The following is a 21,079-nucleotide window of genomic DNA, read 5'->3' on the forward strand; positions in this document are numbered from 1 at the left end:
GTCTATTTGGATGAAAGCCACAGGGAGACTCCGGTCCAAACTGCCACTGCCTCCGGGCTGAAGTGATAAAGTGGGACACACAGGCAGAAGGACCTCCCCGCCCCCCACACACTCCACTCACAGCCACTCTGACGCTCCGTGCTGAGCTGCAGGGGAGAACTGCCGAGCCCACTGGAGCCCAGATGGAGTGATGGAAGGGACCAGGCAGGCACAGGAGGTCCTGTCGTGTCCAAGAGAGGCTCTCAAGAGCTGATTAAGGCTAATTCGACCTTACGCATGCCCGCAGCTAAGGGAGACCTACAAATATCCAGGTTCCCTTTGAGTTTCTTTGTAACGTTCGTGTATTTATTTTGGGAGAGAGAGAGAAAGAGGTAGAGAGAGAGAGAGAGAGAGAGAGCGAACTCCAAGCAGGCTCCATGCTCAGCGAGGAGCTCGACACGAGGCTCGATCCCATGACGGGGACATCATCCCCTAAGCCGCAGTCAAGAGCGCGACGCTTAACCGACCGAGCCACCCAGGCACCCCCCCCCCCAGGTTCCCATGCGTATGGAATATCCAGCTGACCACATATGACCCACCTGTGAAACATAGGAGTAATATTTGCTAAGCTTAAATGTAAAATTTGAGAATCGCTGACGGAACTCTTGGCAGTAAGTTACCTAAAACGCTCGTTGACCGTGTGAAGCTGAATGCGGGTAGCCTGTCCCTGTGGCTCCTTTCTCTGGGACAGGCTGTCCACCGACGCTAACATACCGCTTCCGCATATTAGCAAAAACTTCTGCAACATTATCTTCGTATAGCTTCTAAGGATGCCTAATTTACAACTAAGCCATTGCTCAAGCATTAGGAGAACCCCGCTCCCTGTCTTTCAAAACGCATCAAGAATTCATAAAACCTAAATATTGTGACTCATCTTCATTGAACGATTGCTGTCCTTAATCATGGGTGTTAATACGGAAGTCTACAATTCGGCATGCACCTTGTGATGCACAATAAAGGATGCAGAAGTGATTGCTCTCGATAAACTACTCGGCGAATCTGGGTGCGGAATCAATCAGCAATCAATGGTATAGAATGAAAAACACTCGTGTTGCAACATCAGAAGTCACCCAGTAACGGGGCAACCCAAACAGAGGAGAAGAAGTCTGAATTCAGTCTTTCTTCCAGCTTCTGGCGGGAGCTCTGAGCAAGAGGAAATAATCGAAATACCCAAGACAGTTTTGCCTTATATGCCTGTTGGTTTGTTCTTGGTTTTTGAGGCAAGAGATCGTTAGAATTTGTACCTGTAAACCTGTATGACTTCTTCCCGCAGCATCACCGTCACCTTAGCAGTTAATGAAGAAGCCGTGTCTTCCCTGAACTGGATAAAACAACACCCTGATCTAAAACAAGAACAAACGGAGGCGCCTGGGTGGCGCAGTCGGTTAAGCGGCCGACTTCGGCTCAGGTCATGATCTCGCAGTCCGTGAGTTCGAGCCCCGCGTGGGGCTCTGTGCTGACAGCTCAGAGCCTGGAGCCTGTTTCGGATTCTGTGTCTCCCTCTCCTTGACCCTCCCCCGTTCATGCTTTGTCTCTCTCTGTCTCAAAAATAAATAAACGTTAAAAAAACAAAAACAAAAAAATTTTAAACAAGAACAAACAGACAAACAAAAATAGAACTGTGAGCAAGTTTTGCTCAATTAGTAAATCAAGGCCTTTTCTTATTCTAGAAAGGTGCGTGGGATCAAAAGCGCGGCATTCCCTTCGACCACACAATTAAGGATTTTTGCCCAGTTGTTAATCCAAAAGCATCTTCCTGTGCAAAGAACCGAGCGATCTGACAACGGGTCCGTATTTTAGCATTTTGAAAGCGTGCCTTTGTGAAAAACATGCCACAAAGAAAACATTTAGATGCGTCACATTCAACAATCTGCTCATGTTGGTAACATGAAACACACACAGTCTTTCACGAGGTCCAAACTTTAAGACTATTTTAAATGACCAGTGAGCAAAGAAGTTAAAAAAGAGTTGGCTTCAAACTTTCCTGTTTGATAGCAGTGATGTATTAGAGGAAAGAAAAAGCCGTCCTTGTCGAAACATCAGTTTGTCTCCCCCGACCAGGTCTTCACAAGTGTAACAATTGCAACCGAAGTTTTATTAAGCAGTTAAACTCCAGCCTTGATTCAAGATGCTTAGTGCCGGGCCACATTTGTCCTAGAAATGTTTTCTTTCTTTCTTTCTTTCTTTCTTTCTTTCTTTTTCTTTCTTTCTTTTTAAGTTTTTGCCCAAACGAACGCATTTCTCAGCCCCTTATATTTGATAGTAGACTCAGCGGATCTTGCCAAAGATCATGGAAACCTTCGGAAAAAATCGCTCTTGTCGACTCGCGAGAAGCCAGAATGTGAAACGGATATTGCGGGGCGGTGGGCTCCCTGTATCAAATCGGATGAGACCGTACTTTGTGAATGGTCGCCAAAGCCCCGTATGCGTGCAAAGTATTCAGACTTCCGTCCCAGCTTCCTTTGTGATGAAGGTGACGAGGACTGTGGTAATGAGAACATTAACAATGGCTATCATTTACTGAATGATTCTCTTTTTTGGGGAGAGACAGAGAGAGAGGCAAGTGAGAGCATGAGTGCAAGAGGGACAGAGGAAGAGGGAGAGGGAGAACCTTAAGAGGACGCCACAGCCCGCTCAGAGCCCGAGCCCTACGTGGGGCTCGATCTCACGACTGTGAGATCACGACCCGAGCCGAAATCGAGTCAGACGCTTAGCCAACTGAGCCACCCGGGCACCCCCTGAGTGATTTCGTTCTGTGCCAGCCACTATGCTAAGCACTCTACACGAAGTTGTTTGTTTGCTACTCACAACCGTCGGTTGATACACAGAATATTATTCTCTCCACTCTACAGAGAAACACAGAGAGCTCAGAGAAGTTAAGCAAATTGCCCAAGGTCACCCAGCTCATCGGCCTACGAGCACGAAAGTAGTTCTTGGCGCCCTCATGCCAACCGAGGCGTTGGCAGAGAATTCACGAATTGGGCCACCGTGTGATGTGCCCCAGGTAACCCAACAGATGGTCATATTACCGTGTAGTCATTGAAGAAAAGGGATACACATACAACTACACCCACCCCCCCCCACACACACACAAAGTTGAATTCACACAGAGTTGAATTCACACATGACAGTTGTGTTCCTGTCATGCGAAGAACGTGTCTAAGATGCGATTTTGCTATGCAAAGGGTCTCTCTGGCACAGAGCAAGCATCCGCTCAATGTTTGCTAAATGAGCACACGCTCCCCGGTGAGGCAGTATTTACCTTACTTTCTTGGCACAGCGCTCAGAAATCCTGGGCGTGCAAATGACGAAAACTCCACCAGCTCAAAGCTAAAGGAGGAGCCGATTAGTTGACGTAAGCGAAGGGTCTAGAGAACTCGGGGTCCCAGCATGGCTGAGCGCAGGCACTCGGGTGAGATGTCTTAGATTCACCCCACTCTGGAGGCTGCCCAGCTCTGCCCTGTCATCTTCACTGGCTTCCTTCTCAGCCAGGCTCTCTTTGCCAGCGGTTACGGGATTACCTCTGGCTGTTCCAGATAGGAGAGGAACAGAGCCCGGGGAAGTCCCGGGGAAGCCTTGAACTGGCTTAGCCTGGATCACACACCCCTTCTCGAACAAATCATCACCTTCAGAGGGATAAGAATCCGACTGGCTAACAGAGAAGGGGGCCGGGGAGGAAGGGAAGAAAAGAGGAGAAAGCAGGGGATGCTGGTCATATCCAGAAGTTTGACACAAGAGAGGCCTCTCCGCCCAGAGGTATCTTGCTGGGTTTTAGCTTCAATCTTATCTCAAAACTTTCGCTTCTAAGGCAGGAAGTGGATTACAGATCACCTCTCCTTCCTTTACAGATCACGTTATTTTATGCCTGCCTTGTTTGTTATATTTAAAGGAAATGAACACAGAGCTTTGAGGACGGCAAGGCTTACTACAGGTGATGCCATTCAGGAGGGAAATTGTTTCTCCCTCTGCTTTATTATATTGGTCATAATTATGATCCGTACCATGGTGACACTTAATTACACTCTTCCAATAAATCCACCTTTGCCTTCCAATTCATAAATTAACAAAAGGAGGCTACCCAGGGTGCCCCGTTACACACTTACGATTTTTTTTTTTCAGACCCTAGAGAAACGATGGAGTTTCCTGTGGTTCTCTCTCACGCAGTCACATCCTTTGGCCCCACTGCACACAAAGGTCTCATTGATTAGAACAGGACACTTCTACGCAGGGGCTGAGGGTTGGGGATCCAGGAAATTCTCAACTGGTTTTACAAGAATGAGCACCACACCTTCGTAAAACTCTACGGTGACCGAGCCACAGAAATTGAGTCTGTAATGAGAATTCTGGAAAAATTAGAGAACTGCCTTCGGGCAGTTCAGGGTCTGTGGAGATTGAGAATTCAGAGACGAGCAAATGAGTATCTCAGGCCCTTCGGCTTCATTCTCCCGTCACGTGTTTCCTAAGCCTTCTGAACCCCACCCTCGGCAGAGAGAGAAAGAGACCCTCATGGAGAGCCTTCCACAGCCAGACAGGTGCCTGTCCTCATGCCCTGAGCCCCCAAAGCACCACTCTTCTTAACTCCTCTCCCTTCCCGTAACTTTTCCGTCACCTTTTCTTTTTCTTTTGGACCCAGGGGCAGAACATTGAGGAAGTCATACTCCTCAACTCATTATCACTGCACGTGTGTGTCTCCCCTTCCCCCTGCCATTTTCCTGTCCCCCATTCCATAAAAGCTAGTATCAGGTTTGACGATATCCTGGAATATGTCTGTGTCTTCATAAGACACGTAGTATTCTCTTGTTCTGTCTGAGTGTGTTTTCAGTTGATACGAATGATGTCCACAGACTTTGTTTTGTCTTCCTTCCTTCCTTCCTTTCTCCCTCCCTTCCCTCCCCCTCTCTCTCTTTTCCTTCTTTCTTTCTCTTTCTCTTTCTTTCTATTTCTTTCTTTCTCTTCTTCCTTCTTTCTTTCTCTCTCTTTCTTTCCTCTTTCTTTCTTTCTTCCTTTCTTTCTTTCCTTCCTCCTTCTTTCCTTCTTTCTCTCTTTCCCAGCACGGTCTTTAAGATTCACCTCTATCACTTCACGCGGTTCTATGGTGTTGCGTGAGAAGCCTCCTTGGCATCCCATTATCTGTCCTGCTCCCTGATGAACCCTGAGATTCCATCACCCCCATTACCACAAACAACACTGCGATGAACCTCTTCATCCAGCCTCCCCACGGGGACCTGATCGGAGCTTCCCCGGGCTCTACACTCAGACGTGGGACAGTCAGGTCATGGGACTAAAGGATGGGTCTCCATCCGGCTCCCCGGTTGTGACTCCTTTGTGGGAAACCTACCAGGGTGACGCCATCAGGTTCATATCATGTAAAGGGGAGAGTCTGAGGCTCCAAGAGGTTACGCGATGCGTGTAACTTCACGTCGCCAGTTAAGTATAGAGTCAGGGTTTAAAGCCAAGTTTCTCTGACTCCCAGGTTAGCACCCTTCCATTGTACTATACTGCCTTCCACAGGAATCGTTTGATTGGATGGCCTAGGCTGGAGGCAGCAAGGCCTTCCCTTTGTCCGGCACCCACTCCCTCAAGCTCCCTTCAAGTCAGGAGGGAGTGGCGAGCCCACCCTGCCGCAAGGGACCAGGTTTCCTAGGCTTGGCCGGCAGCGATGTGTAATCAGAGGTGAGGGACAGTCCTACTGGCTGGGGACCAGGAGAGCTTAGCCTCCCCCTCCACGCACGCACGCGCGCACACACATACACACACACACACACTCCTGATGCAAGCAGATTAACAGCAGCCATCTGGCAAGCAGAGTTTCTCCATGCAAACTGCAACCCCCCACCGCACCCCCCGGGTGAATCACTAGTGCTCCCAATACCAGTCAGGCCCAATGAAAACTTTGATGGCTCTATTAATGAAGATGAAAACTCGAGATATGCCAAATACAGATTAAATGGCATCTTGGGTAACACGATTATCTCTGAATTACTAGCTGCCCAGTGAGATAGCCAAGTGACTAATCCCGGGGTGGGCTGGGCCCTTCGGAGGCGGGATCCACTATGTGCAGCCTCCAGAGTGTCGTGCATTGCATCAGGATGGCACTTCACCAAATGGAACGCCAAGAGTGACTTCCTCTGTTGAAGCCGCACTTTTTGAGGGAAGACTTCATTTCTTCAGGTTCTGAGGTTCCAGATTTAGAGTGGTCTCTGACAAGATGCACGGGGAGTGTGTCAGGCAGAAACAAGGAGAACACGCGAGAATCCGTCTGATGCCCATGTTTACAGCACTGTTGATAAAAACGGGCAGAAGGGACAGGGTGGCGACGATAGAGAGGGGTCGCAAAGCCACCAGGCCTTCTCTCCCACTTTCTACTTCTGTCCCCCATGAGCTGTGATCCAGCAAGTTCTACATTAATGTCTTCAATACGTCAGCTACGTTAGCACACGCAATTTCCACGAGGTAGGAACTGTCGTTCTCATCTTCCGTAGGGGAAAGTTGAGGCTTACAAGTGTCACTGACGTGTCGGAGATCCAACACCTAGTCTGGCCACATTGAAACTCAGTCTGGGGTCTTTTCACGTCCAAGGTTCGTACGGCCTTGCCACGCTTTGACCGTCCCGTTTTAAGGATTTCGAACGGGCTCCAAGAATTATTCCCAACACAAATGGAACGTCGGCGCAAGTAAAGAGGTTATGAAAAATTCATCCTTAAGACACAAGACTGGAGGAGGGCACCTGGCTGGCTCAGTCGGCAGAGCATGCTACTCTTGATCTCAGGGTCATGAGTTCGAGTCCCACGATGAGGGTAGAGATTACTTTAAAAAGAAAAAAAAAGGAGACACAAGATTGGAATTTGCCAAGTAGTTGTGTGTTGGGGGGTGGGGCTGTGTATGAAGACCTGTGAATAATTTGACGAGTAAAATGCCTTGCAATTTGACTGGAATTGTGTAAAAAAAAAAAAGTCTTCATCTGGCAGCTAGGGAATGAAGTATGAAAGCTCCAGGAATCCCACTTAGCCCCCAAATGTCTCTAGATATTACAGTTTAATTATAAGAGGCCAAGGACGTGAATTGGTGGCATGGCAATATGGGTCTAATTGTGCCTAGTAAGAACTTATCTAAATACATATTGAGAAAGCCCCACACTATCTCCTCTCTCTCTTTTTTAAGTTTATTTATTTATTTATTTCGAGAGCAGGGGAGAGGCAGAAAGACAGGGAGAAAGAGAATCCCAAGCCGACCCCACGTTGTCAGTGCAGAGCCTGATGTGGGGCTTGATCTCATGACCTGAACCAAAATTAAAAGCCAAGAGGCACCCCCTCCTGTCCCTTGAAGTGAGTGTATTTCCATGCACACAAGCTACGAAGCCAACCATCGGCTCTGAGACTTCTGACATACTCTACCTTTTCAATCAGATGCATAATTGTGGTAGGACTGCCGCTGTTTATGTGCATCCCACTAGAGACTTTAATTTTTGGTTAAGTTCTTAAAATCCCTTTCTGGCAAAACAAGTGAGATCACAGTCTCCATTCTCCCGGTTAACAGTGCCATTATCACGCACAGATCCTCAAACAATCAGCTAAATTCCATTGTCGTTCTGAATTTCTTCTCTTTCTTTTGTGATGCGTTCACAAAACTTATTCAGTCTTCTGCCTTCTCAATGGAAAAAAAAATTTTATAGAAACTACCATAAACGATACATAATTGTGAATGGCTCTAAGAAGCCATATGGAAGGATGAATAATCTTCCCTTTTGTTTTCATCTTTCCTAAATACTCTTTCCGCTTTGGGTTTTGCGGTACCTTTTGCACCCAGCTTTGGTCAAAATTGTTGTTGGCCATTTGCCAGTTTGAAGTGTCCTACAAAATGAATTGCTCCTTTTGTAAATGAGAACAGACTTTGAGAAATATTGCTTCAAAACACTGTGCTGGAGCTTTGGCTAGGCGGTGGCATTTTCTGTAGGGGCAAAGAGGGTGGCGAGTTTACTGTGTGTTCAGCATGTATAAATCATGATCTAGGTAATATTTTGTGCTTGCCTTCGTATCTTCTAGTGGCTGTGGTGCGGGGCATCACAAATATTCTTTCAGGAGAACAATCACCTACTTCCTATGTCAGGATGGCCTTTCACTTTGGATGAAACTTTCAAATGACACCAGCATCAGATGAAAATTGGGACAAATCTTTACCCGCCAATTTCTTGGCTGAGGCTTAACAAGGACACCATGAGTTCCAAGTGAACAAGTTCACCCACTTTTACTGCCTTCCTTGTCTTTTTACTTGAAGAAGTTAATTTATCCCTCTTACAATTTAAATGCCAAGCTCTTCTAATATTATTCTTGCAAGGTGATTTCTGATTTAGCCACTCTTCCCTTTTTCCCAGATCACCCTATGCTTTTCAGAAAAAAAAAATCTATATCTATAGATAGATAGATAGATAGATGGCACATCACAGACAAATATCAGAGTTGTGACCTCATTCTTAAACCAAAGAGGTTGTCAAAGTTAACCCAACAATGCACTGTGGGCAATTCATGTAGAGGGCACATTATCATATAAATAATGATGTTTTGTAATTTTCACAAACTTAGAAATGACAATGGAAGCACACTTAAGGGAAGTTTTTAAAGCTCACATTTAGAAGAGATAAGGTTCTCTATTTTTGCCCAGTGAAATACACACACACACACACACACATATATATATACATATAAATACACACACACACACACATATATATACATATACTCACACCATGATGATATGTAGGATTATTAAAATAACTGTCCTTTCAATATTTTACTTTCGAAATACAATTACTCTTGAGCCATGTATCTTAATATAATATTCAAAATTATGAGGACGGGACAAAAAAAACGTTACTGAGACAGTGGACTCTGTAAGGCAGAATTGGATCGATGGTAAATGAAAACTGTATCTGTACATTTCCATTCATGATGTGGATTCTTTTTCGTCACTTCTCAAAATTAGCTGAAATAAGATATATTCTTCCAAGACCTCTGGGCAGGAAATTGCCACTAGGTGTGAACAAGAGACAGCCAATCTCTCCATCCTCGGGCATGTCTCTACTGAGAAGAAAAGACAACATATGCCAAAGATTCACATATTTAGAAAAGTGCCATTTAAAATCAGTTTGTGTATTGGGGCACCTGGCAGCTCAGTTAGGTGTCCGACTTCGGCTCAGGTCATGATCTCACGGTTCGTGGGTTCAAGCCCCGCATCAGGCTCTGTGCTGACAGCTCAGAGCCCGGAGCCCGCCTCAGATTCTGTGTCTCCCTCTCTCTCTAACCCTCCCCCGCTCACACTCTGTGTGTGTGTGTGTGTGTGTGTGTGTGTGTGTGTGTGTGTGTCTCTCTCAAAAATGAATGAACCTCAGAAAAGTCTGGAAAAAATCCATTTGTGTACAACCTATAGAGAAGAAGTGAATCACTCAATGCATGATATGTAAAACAACATCAAGCTTTGTTGATTTTAAGTGTCTCTCCCACAGAGTTCTTTATATGAAAAAAAATTAAGAAAAAAAATCAGCTTATTAAATGTCTAACACAGAAGAGAAAAAACATATTTGGCATCTTGGTGCTCCTTAGACACACTGAAAAGAATAACAAAAGCTACTCAGGATCAATACATACGAAACACATGAAATAGTAGAAATAGTTCATAGCATAGTTACCCAACTCATAGCCAAATACCGGCTCAACAATACTCATTGTTGATGAGAGCCTGTTGAATAAGAGACACGCACATTCTCCATCTTTCTAGATCATACCGCTGTGATCTGAAAGACAACTTTCATCATGGGAAAGCCTTCATTCTAAAGACCAAGACCCAATACTCCAGCATCTTGGAGTTTAAACAGAGAATGTGGACAGCATAGTTTCAATGGAAATGTGAATGGAGACCAGCATTTACTGATGTCACGACAAATGACATACCATCTTGAAAAATATTAACTAACTCCTAGGCTTCACTGCCGTGTGTGTGTGTGTGTGTGTGTGTGTGCACGTTTTAATACAAGTGTGTTCTTCGAATCAACTCGGCCCAAAACTCCTTCTTTCGCTGTGAGTGTATTTTTGTTTTCATATGTGGCACAGAACGAATTCCTGTAGTTGTGAACAACTACAGTTGATTAAAATCTGTCAGATTTATCTTTTTAGCAGGAGAAAAGAAATATGTGTTTCCCCAGAAAGGAAATCAATGTGTCTGTATGATAGATGCAGAGAAGAAAGCTGGATACTGTCACTTTAAGTGATGAAGCAGAAAGACAGGGTAGCTGTCTCGTGATCATCATTGGCTGCTGACATAATTGTTGGGAGGCAAAGCCCTGTTGAAATTTTATAATCCTTGTTTATAGGATAGACATACGGCCACTGACCTAATAGCTATCATTCCAACTGGGTACGTTACCGAGTCTCATGTCTGAGGGGTCCACAGTTTGCTTTGTTTAAATTCTCTTGGCCATATCTTTTAGCCAGAGCTCTGCTCTGTTGCCCTTGTGCACCATGAGAAAGAGTGATCCTTTCCCCATAAGAAGGCACCAGGTTTTCGGGGCAGACAACCGTAGCGGAGAATCTCCTTTCTCGAGGTAAACCTCAAAATCATCCCCCAGGCAATGCCAGAGACCAATGAAGCCGAGAGCATTCTCAAAGGGACAATTGGGAGACTGCTTCGTGACAAAAACCCGCCCAGAGATTTCCTCCTTTCTCTTGGGACCCACCAACCTCCCCAGGATCCCAAGTGTCTCCAGAGACAGCTGTGCTAGATAGAAAAGAAAAGCTTCAGCCCTGGGATTGTGGGAGTAGAAAATTCTCCATTCAGAGGTGGTACACTTACCACAGGGTAAGAGGACACTTACCCTGTTAAGGCTGCCTAAGCAGACCGGGGTGAGCCAAGAAGTCTTTGCAGCGTGAGCCTTAGTGTCCCCATGGCTACAACCAGCAAAGCCATTTTAATGAGTTTCTTGCTTTTTTTAATTTATTTATTTTTGAGAGAGACAGAGAGACAGAGAGAGAGACAGAGCACGAGCAAGGGAGGGGCAGAGAGAGAGGGAGACACAGAATCCAAAGCAGGCTCCAGGCTCCGAGCCACCAGCACAGAGCCCGACACGGGGCTCGAACCCACAAACCGTGAGATCGTGACCTGAGCCGAAGTCAGATGCTTAACCGACTGAGCCATCCAGGCGCCCCATCCATTTTAATGAGCTTCTAAATAATTGCCAGGATCTATGAACTTACATGTCAGTTAAAATTATCATCTCTCTTGCTTCGTGAATGGCATCTGTCAGTAAAGTATTTGAAGTGTTTCTTTGCAGCCTATTTCAATAATAATGTTCTATGTATAAGCCCTTCTATTAACTAACTTTTTAAAAAATGACACGTTGTTCTTGTTCCTTTATGAACGAATGTTTCTAGAAGGCATTCCATTGATGTGAGTGTGCATGTATGCGCTCTGTTTGCACATTAACCCAGACCTGACTAAACCATTAAGAGACATTGTAGCCAGAGAACCTAGCCAAAGGTTTAGAACATGGTAGGTATTCCTTAAGGGGTCATTCTTTATTTATGATTCCTCTCTTCAACTGGCATCGCTTAAAAATTAAATAAATCAGCACAAATAACTAATGCATTTGCCTAAAGCCCAATGACTCCTTCTCTTTCCCCCCAAAGTCCCCCTTCCCTCCCAGCCTCACTCCTACAATCTCCAAACTATTCAAGAATCAAAATTTAAGAATTAAACATTAACAATTCATGGGCCACCATCACATCCATTACAAGTGATTGGAAGTCTTCCCACAATTTATGTAAAATTGGAAGAGTTAAGATACATTCTTATATTCTGGCAATAGACTCTATCTGGTAATGGTGTCATATGCTTTTGACACACTGATGGGTTTGATTTGCTAATATTCTGTACATAATTCTTTATATACATTGGTATTCAAATTCTGTACTGTCCTAAGAATCTGTCTTCAGAAAATTATTTTAGTATCTTTCCTTTTTATGGTCAAATAGATTTTATGTAACACTGCAATTGATTTTCAAAACTGGAATGCAGGGTGCCTGGGTGGTTCGGTTGGTTAAGTGTCTGGCTCTTGATTTTGGCTCAGGTGATGATCTCATGGTCATGAGATCCCACATGGGGCTCCACACTGAGTGTGGAGCCTGCTTAAGATTCTCTCCCTTCCTCCCCCTCTGCCCTTCCTGCACTTGCACGTTCATTCTCTCTCTCTCTCTCTCTCTCTCTCTCTCTCTCTGTTTAAAAAAAACAAACCAAAACCAAAACAAACAAATAATGTAATGAATTCACTTGTAAAACTGTCTAGGTCTGGTGCCTTTTTTAGTGATAGATCTTTTTCTTTCCAATCACTTCTACAATAATTGGTCTATTCATGTTTCTTAAAATAATTACTTTAAGAATTTTTATTTTTACCAGGGCATTTTCCACTGCCTCTAGATTTCCAAATTTATTTCTACAGAATTGTACATAACATCTACCAGTAAGTTTTCTTATCTCCATCTTTGTGGTTATATTCGTTAATAATGTTGTATTTATCTTGCTTTCTCTTTATTGAGCTTGTCAAGGGTGTATGTAGTTCGACAATCTTTCAAAGAAACTAATTTTGATTGTATATATCCCTTTTTATGTTTGTTTTCTATTTCATTAGTTTTAGGTTTTATCTTATTAATTCCCTCCTTCTACATTCTTATTTTATTATGCTACTTTTGGATTTGAGTTTTCTAAAATTTACTCTGAATCCTTATTTTGTCAAACAATAAGGGATCCCAATTTTGGGATACAAGTTATTTCCTGAATAAATTTTGCTTCAATGTCTCATGTAGTAAGTGTATACTCACACTATCTTATAAATTGTTAATGTTTTTTTTTTTTGAGGGAGAGAGAGACAGAGCATGAGCAGGGGAGGGGCAGAGAGAGAGGGAGACACAGAATCGGAAGCAAGCTCCAGACTTGAGCTGTCAGCCCAGACCCAAATGCAGGGGTCAGACCCAGGAACCACGAGATCAGGACCTAAGCCAAAGTCAGATACCCAACCGAATGAGCACCCAGGCATCCCACTTAATATATTATAACTACACTTTTGTAGCTGAACATCACACCTCAACAGTTGCCACCTTTGTATTATAAATTTTATGTATATATATCTCACAAAGGTTAGGACATCTTCCTCTTTAAATAATTCTTTGTGTCCCCAGAGTACTCAGCGCAGCTTTTTGCCCATGGTAGAATTAAAATGTTATGGAAAATTTTTTAAGTTGTGGAAAGCAAAAAGACTTGCTAGAGCATTTAACTCGGGGAAATCTATGTACGCCTACCATTTACCTTTTAAAGATCAGGTGATGCTGGAAAAATGGACACTCAGTGCAGGTGATTCTGGTGCATTGGATGATGAGAAGATCTAGCATCAGATTTAAGCAAGGTAGAGATGGGCTCCAACTCCACCTTATCCATTTACCAGCTAAGTGATGTACCTTCTCAGAACCTCAATTTATTCCGATATAAAGAAGGTCTTAAAAAAATAGCTCCTTCCGCGGAGGGCTCTTATGAGGATTCAATGAGATAATGCATGAATGTGCCTGGCACATAATAAGAGCTCCATAATTGTGAGTTCCCAGCATTATTGTTATTAATATTATCATTTCAGTCGGGGCAGGGTACTGAGGTGGTAAACAGTTGAGGGGCAGAAGCAAGGTAAGGGGAAGAGGAGCTGGGGAAAGGACAAGAAACAGAGAACCTTAGCTCAGTCTTAACTCAATGGTCCTGGAACCAATGATTATTTAAGGAACGTTTAAATCATTTCCCAATAATGGTGACATTTCTACAGGCTGGGTCTGTATCTTGTTTCCACTTGGCTAAATAACGTTCCACCAATCCTCTCAAAACAGTGCCCTTCCCACCCAATTCACCCCAAAGAGGACCACAGGGATGGCGTGTGTCAGACGAGGTGAAATGACACAGCAGTAATGGTACCACCAGCTGACCACTGACCACCCGTGATTGGAAAACTTCAGCATTCAGGGCCATTCTTGTGGAGAAAGAAAACACCTCTTTTGTTTTTATTTTGTGGGTGGAACAAAGTCAGTGCAGGAGCAACTGCAACTTATCACTGCCCCAACTGGCCAGAGATCTCTTCGGGGCAGCATGGGCTCCAGCCATATGGCTGGGTTCTAACCCCACTCCTGCCATTGACTGGCTGTGTGGCCTTAGACAAAGTGCTTAACCTCTCTGTGTCTCAGTGAAAGGCGGACTTTATCTACAAACACTTATGGCACTATTTTAAGCGTTTTACCTATGTTAACCTATGTAATCTTTCCAGCAAGCAGAGGAGCCAGGTCCGATAGGGTGTGGTGAGGAATAAATGGTGAATATATTTAAAGTACTTACAGACCCTGTTTGGCATAAAAAGTGCTGTGGAAGTATGAGCTGGTATCGTCATCATTAATGTAAATGCTCTACTTTAGCTGTCACCGTCACCACCATTATCATCATCATCACCACCATTATCACCATCATCATCACCATCAGCATTATCACCATCATCATCACCATCACCACCATTATTAGCATCACCATCATCATCATCACCACTACACTACCATCAACATCATCACCACCAGCACCACCATTATCATCACCATCATCACCATCATCATCACCACCATCACCACCATCGTCATCACCATCACCACCATTATCATCACCATCACTGTCATTATCATCATCATCACCACCACCACCACCATCATCATCATCACTATCATTGGGTTCAGTTACAGTACTGCACTCGGAGACGATACCAAATCCTCTCCCCATTTCTCAGGCACACAGAATCATTTTAGTATCTCCTTCACACTCTTATCCTCTCCTCCTCCCCATCTTCCATTTACCCTCCTCTTGTTCTGAGACCCTACTTCTTCCCACCAACTTAAAAGAATGCCAACTCTTGCCAAGTATAATGTTAGGTGTTCCCACCTACATACAGTCTGGACTCAAGGAGTCATGAGCAGCCCAGTCAGAAAGCTGAGATTCAAACACCTGCCCATTGGTCTCCAAAGTCTACTCCTTGTCCTATTATAACCACATCACTGTAAAATATCCACCCCACTTTCTAAACATTTTTTTCAAGTTTTTATGTATTTTAAGTAATCTTTACACTTAACGTAGGGTTTGAACTCATGACCTCAAGATCAAGATTCACATGTTCTTCTCACTGAGCCAGCCAGGTGCCCCCAAACATTTTTTTACCTTTCATTCTCAAACACTGAACTGGTTTGTTCACAAGGCATATCATCCAAGTTTTTAAAATAAAGACTCATGCTGGGGCACCTGGGTGGCTCAATAGGTTAAGCATCCGATTTCAGCTCAGGTCATGATCTTACGGTTCACGGGTTCGAGCCCAACATCAGGCTCTGTGCTGACAGCTCAGATCCTGGAGCCTGCTTCAGATCCTGTGTCTCCCTCTCTCTCTGCCTGTATACATGCTCTGTCTCTCTGTCTCTCTCTCAAAAATAAACAAACATTAAAAACTTAAAGACTCATGTTAACTTGATGTATTCCTATCTTATTCTCAATCTTCTACAGGCCCCAAATTTTTTTAAAAAGATACATGAACTGATTTGTAGCACACAATATGCCTTCTCAACAAACAATAGTTTCTTAGTCAAGTACATCAACCTCTTGAGATGATTATACCAATCAAGATGTCTTATTGCATACATTTTAGAGCAACATGTTGACAGGGAGCAAAGTTAGAAATGACCTGAATGTTGCGGCACCTGGGTGGCTCAGTCAGCTAAGTGTTTTGGTTTTGGCTCAGGTCATGATCTCACGGTTCGTGAGTTCGAGCCTCACATCAGGCTCCATACTGACTGTGCGGAGCCTGCTTGGGATTCTCTCTCTCCCTCTCTTTCTGTCCCACCCCTGTTCACTCTCTCTGTCTCTCTCTCAACAATTAATAAACTTAAAAAATAATTTTAAACAGGAAATGACCGGAATATTTAATAAAAGTGAATTGTTAAATACACATTAGTAAATCCAGAAAATGGAATCATTTGAAGCCATAAAAATAATACCAAATAAATAGATCTGTGTATGTGGAACAGGATGCGATTTTATGTGCTGAAAGGATATATACAAATGGGATCACGACAGCTGATTTATTGGGTTTTTTTAATGTTTATTTATTTTTGAAGGAGAGAGAGACAGAGCATGGGCGGGGAAGGGGCAGAGAGAGAGGGAGACACAGAATCTGAAACAGGCTCCAGGCTCCGAGCTGTCAGCACAGAGCCCGACGCGGGGCTGGAACTCACAAACCACGAGCTCATGACCTGAGCCAAAGTTGGACGCTCAACCGACTGAGCCACCCAGGCGTCCCCACAACAGCCTGTTTGTAATGGAAAGGAAAACTCATTTTAAGGATGTTCTTAGTTTTGCTCTTTACATATCTAAGTTTTCTCTGTAACAAGTATACATGGCTTTCTGAATATCAAAAACAATAGAAGAACCTAGATTCTGGTGGAAAACACAGCTGCACCTATCTCAACCAGCTCAAACTGTCCCCACCTAAGCTTTTAATCTTCTGTCTCATCAGGCTGTGCGTTTGTCTGAGAGATGGCTGAGTTGCCTCTGGCCTGTCACTGTTATTTGCTTTGAACTCTACACATCTGGGTGGCAAAGTCGGGGGCTGTTTAATATTGCGGAGGGGGGAGGTTAGTGTTTGAATACATAGAAAAAATACATTAAAATTCTTCAGATCATCAGCAGGGAGTTAAGAACAACTAGTCCTACCCATTAAAGGCAAAATCAGCCACATAAGCACAGTGCAAGAAGAGGAACAAAGATTGACCCACATCACGCTCCTGTGTCCCCTTCCGGGGGCATCCGACACAGCACAGGACGCTGAGTGCCCTTAGCCGTGTTGGAAACAATCACACATGCAGGTTCCTTACCCGCCTGCTGCATTTTCTTCCTGGTATAACTGGAGTTCTCCTATGCAAACTACCCCTATGCTTCAATATATAGTTAACCGTGCTCATTAACAGGTTTTAAAGTTCTCATTTTCGGGGGCGCCTGGGTGGTGCAGTCGATTAAGCGTCCGGCTTCAGCCAGGTCACGATCTCGCGGTCCGTGAGTTCGAGCCCTGCGTCAGGCTCTGGGCTGATGGCTCGGAGCCTGGAGCCTGTTTCCGATTCTATGTCTCCCTCTCTCTCTGCCCCTCCCCCGTTCATGCTCTGTCTCTCTCTGTCCCAAAAATAAATAAACGTTGAAAAAAAAAATTATAAAGTTCGCATTTTCATACCATTCCGAACGTGCACTTTATATATCAATGAAAATGAACACGTGTTCAGGAAATAGTAAAGATCCGCATTTAGATTTTTTATTGAATTTATATTTTATATGTATATTTTCTGATTAAAAATCAGAAGGATGGGGCACCTGGCTGGCTCAGCCGGTCGAGCGTCCAACTCCCAATTTGGGCCCAGGTCACCATCCCAGCCAGGGTCGTGGGACTGAGCCTTGTGTCAAGCTCCACACTGAGCGCGGAGCCTGCTTAAGATTCACTCTCTCTCTCTGTCTGCCCCTCTCCCCGGCTCGTCATCTTTCTCTCTCTCACTTTCTAATATAAAAAAAAAAAAAAAATCAGGATAGCTGGTATTTCATTGACTTCTACAGGAGAGAAAGGGAGGGATTGTGGCTGCTCAAAACCAAAAATGTATCTGAAAAACCAAACTTTCAGTTCAACATGCAGATACTCTATCTTCCTCACTTTTTGGGGATTTTTTTTTTAATTTTTATTTAGCCAATTGGCATTGTGTAGAATGCCATAGTGGAACTGAAAAATTCTCCTGTATTTCAAAAACTGGAATAAAATGCACTGATTTTTTTTTCTTGTATCTTTCTCAGAGCTTTTTGGAAAACCTGAAGAGTGTAGGTTAAAAGTATTAAGAGCCACGTGTTTGTATATAAGAGCTGTAAGACGGACATAGCTGAATATTAAGAAGTACTCAAGAGCCAAAGACACTGGAGAAAAATTAGCCTGGAAAAGAGAAGGCTGGGAGTGATTTAACAATCGGTTTCAAATATAACAGGATGGGAAAAAGAAGAGAGAAACCGTCTTTTGCCAGTCCCACTTAAAGACAAATATGAGAATTGGCTTTCAACCCTGTTACGTGTTAGACCAGACATAGCTTCAAGGCTGGGCACATGATGAATATCCTTCAATACCTTCTATTCAATACATCTCCCATACGCAGGCCCATGTGACCTTGTGAGACAGGGAGACAGATCTGTGCTATGCCACCTACCATAGAGGCGAATCCAGAATATTCCGATAGGAGCCACTAATAACCAAGGCAAGCTTCAGGAAAGGGCAGCTGTGTAGAAGAGAAAGGCATCAACTGTCTGAGTTGAGTTTGATGGGTGAAGACACAAGGATTCCAGGGAGAGGGAGCTATACGTTCAAAGGTAGTAACGTCCCATCATGTGGTCAGGGGACACGCTTCCATGTAACTACAGAGCAGGATATGTGGCAAGACGTGGCCCTGGAGAATCTGGCCCAGCCCACATTTGCAAGAGTCGTCCTTTGGCCACGTTAAAAAGTTTGGGTTTCGTCTCCAAGGCAATTGTAGTACTCTTGCAGCAAGGGCCTTTTAGGATAAACTTTTTTTTAAAGGTTATTTATCTTTGAAAGAGAGAGAGAGAAGGGGAGGGGCAGAGAGAGAAGGAGACACAGAATCCGAAGCAGGCTCCAGGCTCTGAGCTTTAGGCACAGAGCACGTCATGGGGCTCGAACTCACGAACTGCAAGATCATGCCCTGAGCCAAAGTCGGCGCTTTACTGACTGAGCCACCCAGGCATCCCAGGAAGGACCTTTGACAAGGAAATGCCAGAATGACGTTAGCATTGTATGTTGACTATACCATTCTGGCAACAGTATGAAAACTAGATTGGTAAGAAAGCATTACTGGAGGCTGGTGCAATATTCCAGATAAATAGACACATACATATGTATATGTATGAATGAAGATGGGGGTGGGGCGCCTGGGTGGCTCCGTCAGTTAAGCGTCCGACCCGATACCAGCTCAGTTCATGATCTCTTGGCCCGGCCCGTTGAGTTCCAGCCCTGCATCAGGCTCTGCACTGACAGCACGGAGACTGCTTGGGATCCTCACCTCCCTCTCTCTCTGCCCCTCCCCTGCTTGTTTTCTCTCTGTCTCAAAGTAAATAAATAATTTTTTTTTTAAGTTTTTTTTAAAGAACCTAATTAAGGGTGTTACCATTAGGGATGGAAAAAAGGAAGCAGAGTCAAAGAGTGGTAGGTCGTTAGCACGGACAGAGCCTGTGGGTTGCTCTGGTGAAGAGGAAAGATGAAGAGAAAAGCCTAGGATAATCCTGGGTTTTTGCCTGGAACAACTGGGTGGCACATTTTCCCAAACTGGGGCATACGGGAGGAGAAACAGATTTTTAGAAGGGAGGTAATTAGGGGAGATGGCACATTTAGGTTTCTAGCATGACGTTCGTGGTGTCTATAAGATGTCTAGGGAAAAAGTTGCACTTACTAGAACGTAAGATCCATGAGGCAGGGACCTTGTTGGTTTAGTTCAACCCATCAAACAACGTGGCTTTCAGCATAATCATTGCTTACTTAGCACAACACGTGGCAGATGATAAATGCTCAGTAAATGCCAGCTGAATAGGTGCTCTTGGATGAACCTGTGGGTCTGGATCTCAGGACAGCCTTCTAGGCAATTATTCAACGCTCTTTGGTGTCCTTGCGCAGAGAATTCTAGAACCTCCTTTGATGTTCACCAAGACCATTTTACACCTTGAAATATTGTGATTCTGGTCCACCCCCAAAGGAGTGAATTACAAAAATGCTGCTAAGGTTCCTAGCGGCCCTATTCCTCTTTGTTTACAAATATAAGCAAGGTGGTTTGTTAACTGACGGAAGAGGCAAAATTGCGAAATAAATTTTGGAAGTGGTCAGATTGAGCGAAATCAGTGGTAAAGTCACAGCATTGGAGTGAGCCTCTGGTATTTTTTTTTAAATCAGACATATGGCTTTCAAGTTCCTATTGAAAAGGCCAGGACAACCAAGTAGAATTGTCGAGGATGGCTGTGGTCCACATATACTGACTCTAAAGGAGATGCTTGCATGAGAATGAGTAGCAAGGAGAAGTATGTAGCTCCAGCAGAAATCTGGAAAAGACTTTAAGAAAGAAGAAAGCAAATCCCCCTAGTAAACGGCTCTGTTTCTTGGAGGAGTTGGAACAAATCTTCCTTGCCAGAGAAGCTTGAATTACCTGCCTATCCCTTTAAGCATTTTCACGTACAAATCAAACACAGATGGCCCATTACGTTTATGACCTCCTGTCAATTACTCTAGATGAAGCATGCATTAATTATTGAAATATTTTCATAGTATACAAGTTTTGAGTGGTTCCATTGCCTCAGATAATTTCAACTTTCTGATTAGAAGCCGGTATAAACTATTTTATTTATGAAAATTAATCTCTTGAATGTAGTAAAAGCTACAAATACAGTAGTAGATTTTTTTTTTCCACTTAACAAAGCCAAACTAAAAATCCTGGCCTCTATCCTTGGAAGTCGGCGTTATGTTAGCAGGGTACGCAATCCATAAACTCTGCCAAAATCTATTACAATTGTAGTAAATTTTGATTACTGGAGTTGTTTGTTATTTATGTCTAGAAGATAAAGATAATATTGGGAATAGCCCTCTTCTATTCGATGTATAAATTACATCCATAAAATACCTTGTTTTGTAAACAGTAAAATAAAAAAAAAAAAGGAAGCCTAAACTTGGTTGAAGCTTCAAATATTTGCATCTACTTTCTTTGAATCAATAAACATTTTGGAGGATGTGAAAGTCCACGGAATGTTTAGACTTTTAACTATGCCACTAGTGTTGGTCTGGCACGGTAAACAAAATACTGGGGCCATTTGACTGTTAGAGAACAATAAGAATATTCCGACGAAGCATCACTTTGAGAGAATG

The 21,079-nt window shown here is 43.7% G+C and overlaps 1 long non-coding RNA gene across 4 annotated transcripts in view; it reads right to left on the reverse strand.

Moving 5' to 3' along the window:
• Nucleotides 1–1,280: 1,280 nt before the first annotated feature.
• Nucleotides 1,281–21,079, reverse strand: part of LOC122468280 — a 53,960-nt gene continuing 34,161 nt past the window's right edge. For all 4 annotated transcript variants that reach the window (XR_006293194.1, XR_006293193.1, XR_006293192.1 and 1 more), the window contains one exon: nt 1,281–1,377. This is a non-coding gene — a long non-coding RNA (uncharacterized LOC122468280). The remainder of the gene's footprint in view (nt 1,378–21,079) is intronic.

This window comes from Prionailurus bengalensis, chromosome B3, assembly GCF_016509475.1.
Source record: "Prionailurus bengalensis isolate Pbe53 chromosome B3, Fcat_Pben_1.1_paternal_pri, whole genome shotgun sequence".
NCBI classification, from domain to species: Eukaryota; Metazoa; Chordata; class Mammalia; order Carnivora; family Felidae; genus Prionailurus; species Prionailurus bengalensis.